Below are 4,642 nucleotides of genomic sequence, written 5' to 3' on the forward strand. Positions count from 1 at the left end.
GATAGTTGTATGTCATAGCTGCACATCCTTCTAGTTGCTGTACGTGGGATGCGGCCTCAGCATGGCCAGAGAAGTGGTGCGTCGGTGCGCCCCCGGGATCCAAACCGGGGCCACCAGCAGCGGAGCGCCCGCACTTAACTGCTAAGCCACGGGGCCAGCCCCAGCAAACTGTCTCATTTAATCCTCCCAACAGCCCTTTACCCTATAATTATCATCCCCATCTAATAGGTAGACAAATAGAGGCACAGAGATGTTGCCCCATCACACAGGTCATAAGTACTGCAAGTAGAGCTTGAACCAGGGCCATATAACGCCAGAGCCCATGCATTTAACCATTGTGCTTTGCTGCTTCTCTTAGAGAAATAGGAAGTACAGGCCTGTCATTTGCTTAGCAACTTTCCATGGCCCACTAGTGCCTCAAGAATTAAATTTAACTTATTTTGGCATGGTGTTCAAGGTCTCTCACCCCGTGCTCTCAAAATTCCTTCCAGTCTTACCCCCCACCCTCCACCCCTCCCATCAAGATCCTTGCACTGGGTTGACTTCATTTTCTCTTCACGCTTCCTGACGTCTTCACTTCCCATTCCCCTCCCCGTTGGGATCTTATCCATCCTTCAGCTCAAATGCCTCTTCTTCCAGGTAGACTCTCCTGGTTCCCAGCCAGAAGTGGCTCGCTTTCCCTGAACCCCCAGAACACAGTGCCCACCTCCGCCCTCTGCGTTGTTTGTACCCCACCCCACCTCCGTGCTTGGCACACTTCCTGGAACGCAGAAGTGCTCAGCACATCTTGGTTTAATTGACAAAGGGAATTAATAATTCTCGAATGGAGGTAGAGATCAAATGAGATCAAATGAGAAGAAACCGGGAGGCAGAAAGAGAGAGGGGGAGAGAGGATGAGGACAAACCCTGGGCGGTGACCACACGGAGCGCAGCCAGGGACCGAGTCTCCCCCCGCCCCGCCAGGCCTCCCCCACTGCCCAGGGACGGCTGGTGACAGTTCCTCTGTGGCGACTTCTGGGCAGGCGGCCCGCCGCTCGAGAGCTGGGGCGCTCACCCGCGGCCGCCCCATTAGCATAAATCCCATTAGCGGCTCCCGGCGCGAGGCGGCGTAATGGTCCTCGTGCATCCTCCGACGGCGCGTTCCAGTAAACGGAAGCTCTTTTACAGCCATTACCTCGCTGGCAGCTCAGAACTACCCGGCGAGTGGGTCTCACCAGAGGCGAGAGATTCACGAACCAGGCCAAGATCGCGCCTCTACCAGTAGCAGAGCAGGGAATCGAACCTATGCTTTCTGGCACCAGCTCTCGTGCTTTTCCCGTTACAGGGGCAGCCCCAGGATGTCTCTCTACCCAGAGAACTATAGTTTGGGAAGAAGGGGGGTTAGGAACCCCCCTTAAACACACAGACACACAGACACACACAGCCTGACCTTTCCTGTGCTTTCTTCTCACCAGCTGGTGAAGCCGGGAAGGGGGTGGAGTGGAATGCGAGGGGTGTGCTTGTGCCTTAGGTGGAGGGAGATGTAGGGGGGACAGTGTCTCCAACCCCCATCCATCCTTTGGGACACAGGGATTGGTGGAATGCTACCAGCATCCCTTTGAACTCAGCTCCGCTCCCTCGATGGCCATTTATTGGAGCTGCAAAAGCGGGAGAACATAACAGTAAATCAGAAGAGTGCCATCTCCCCTTCTCTGGAAGTTTAAAGTCTAGCAGGGAAGATAAAGGAATTTTTACTGAGCACTGACTGTGTGCCAGGAACTGTGCTAAGTGCTTTACATGGATATCTCATTTATTCCTCTCAACAACTCTATGAACTCGGTATTATTATGATTTCCATTTATAGACCAGTGAGCAGAAGTACAGATGACTTGCGAAAGGCTGTGTAACTGGTACCTGGAAGAACCAGGAAGATGAAACAAGTGCAGTGTCATGTATGAAAAGGGAGGTACAGGGTTCTCGGGGAGCTTGTCGCCTAGAACCTAGCAAAGGCCTGGTTCCAGGCCTCTGAGACCTCTGGAGCAAGGCAGGAAGCATTGAAGCTGCCCAGGAGGGTGCGCGTAACTTAGCCAGGTGAAGGGGCGGTGGGGCTGGGGAAGAGGAAGTGCAAATGCCAGAGGGTCAGCAAGTGCCACTCAGGGGCAAGAAGGCCAGTTAGGAGAGCTTTGTTAATTGTCTTCACTGAGGAGGAAGTTGAAGTCATTAATGATTTTAAACGAGAGGGTCATGTTTAGAATTGCATTTTTAAAAGATTGCTCAGGGTGTAAAGAATGCGGATGAGGGGTGAACAGTTTCCTTAGTGGCTTGGACTACTGAATTGGACTAGGGTGGTTATGGTAGCAAGGAGAAAAGTGGGCACATAGAAGAGATGCTTAAGAGTCTCGCTCAGTAATTGGATAAGGGGTGAAAGAGAGAAGGAGAAAGCTGAGTCATTTTACACCCCCTTCTCTCCCTCACCCCTAGGTCCAATCATTTAATAAGGCCATTTCGTTTCATGAATATCTTTGCCACCTGACCCCTCCTTTCCGTCCCCACTGCCACTGGTCTAATTCAGTTCGTGTCCTCTCTCCCTAACGATAAAGCAAGAGTCTTTTTACCTTCAGATTTTTCCCTCTCCAGACAATCCTCCATGCCATCTGAGCATATGACCTATGTAAAATGCAAACCTAGTCAAAGTCAGTCCAAGCCCCATTGTCTTGTCATTGTGTCTATTATGGGATAAAGTCCAGTCCCTTCCTAGTCTGGTCCCAACATACTTTGCTAGCTGCTGCTTCTCCTCCTCAGGACAAAGCTGCCCAGAGGCATCACACCCACTGAAGCCCCAACATCACCTGCATGTTGAGGTAAATGTTCCTTCACAGCCCTAAACCTTCATAAATTGTTTGCTTGTATGTTTATTAAATATACTCGTGACTCATTCCTGAGAGTTCACATGATCCTCCCATTGCCAGGAATTTGCCACCCCCTTCTATCTGGTAAATTCCTATTCAGACAAGTCCTAGCTCAGATATCAAGTCTCTGTATAGGCTTTTCTAACACTCCCACTCCCCAGATAGGATTAATCGCTTCCTGATCTGTGCTTCTAAAGTATTTTAAACATATTCTGTCCTCACACTTATTTAATTGTATTATAGGTATCTAATGAGGCACAGGCTGATGCAATCAGTGAGTGCTTGAAGGGTGTGGAGGATTAAATGGGCTAACACAGGGGCTGGCTCAGCGGTTAAGTGCATGCGCTCTGCTTGGTCGGCCTGGGGGTTGGAGGTTCGGACCCTGGGCGCGCACCGATGCACTGCTTGTTAAGCCATGCTGTGGCAGCGTCCCATATAAAGTAGAGGAAGATAAGCATGGATGTTAGCTCAGGGCCAGTGTTTCTCAGCAAAAAGAGGAGGATTGGCATCAGATGTTAGCTCAGGGCTGATTGTCCTCACAAAAATAAATAAATAAATGAGATAACATACATACAGTTAATGTTTCCTTTCTTCATCTCTTCCCTAATAATATTAATAACAATCTGTATTACAGTTTACAGAGTGTAAACTTTGAAAGTGTTCCACACACTCTCTTGTTTGACCTGAGAATAAGCCTGTGAGACAGGGATGGTACTATTATTTCTATTTTACAGTTGCAGGAAGTGAAGTACAGAAGGGTTAGAAAGTGGTAATGCAGCTGGTTCAGTGGTATGCCTGCCTTACAAAAGCGCTTCATCGGTATTTGTTTAAATATAGTCAAGTTTTCTGGTTACAAAACCTGTGATCTTTCCATTATACCACAGTGCTTCTTCTAAGCGTTAGCCAGTATTTTTTTCAAATTGCGGGTATCGCTCATTACTGAGTAATAAATTCAATGACAAAGGGACAACCAACATGGGGCAGGGCGGAGTGGGGACAGAGACTAGAAACGTTCGGAGTACAGGGTTCTGTGATATTTGGCTGTAATGTAAAATGTATTTCTCACCATGGGGCTGGATGAAAACGTATGAAATCCCCGTGCTAATGCTAAGTTCTAAATGAACGTTTATTAAATGGAATTATAGCACTTTCATTTTGTATTTATTTTGGCTTTCCAGAGCTGTCTCCTCCATTCGTAGCTACTGGAAAGCAGAGATCATATCATCTTTATTTTTCCGATTCCCAGTAAAGGGCTTGTTACGAATTTGGCGCACTTAATAAATGAACACCTGGATGAAGGCATCAATGAATGAAGGCATTATATAGTTCAGTAAATATGGTTGCAAATGACTGCTGTCCTATCTCTCTCCAGAATTCTTCCGTTCAACAAAAAGACTCGACACTGTTCAGTTGACAGTTTCCAAAAACTTTCCTGCCTGGGGGAAACAGTGAAGCCAAGAATAATTTGCACTCAAGAAGCATCACTTGCCCTTAGTCAACATGGTATCCTGAATGGCTTCAGGCAAGGGCTACGGGGGAAAAAAGAATAAAAACCTGTTGACCATAGTCAAAATGGCTGCCTTTGGCGTCTCTTTACCACCATGCGCATGCCCAGTCTTGTCCCCGCCCCTCCCCCGGCCCTGAGGCGCGCGTCGCAGCGTAGAAGGACAGCGCGGGAGGAATAAATTTCTCTGTGATTGGTCGGTGCAGGATTTCAAACCCGGGCTGAGGCGCGGTGCTGCTCTGCCGTTGGG

The sequence above is a fragment of the Ceratotherium simum genome, chromosome 17 (assembly GCF_057802395.1).
Source record: "Ceratotherium simum simum isolate JZ-2026a chromosome 17, ASM5780239v1, whole genome shotgun sequence".
Lineage (NCBI taxonomy): Eukaryota > Metazoa > Chordata > Mammalia > Perissodactyla > Rhinocerotidae > Ceratotherium > Ceratotherium simum.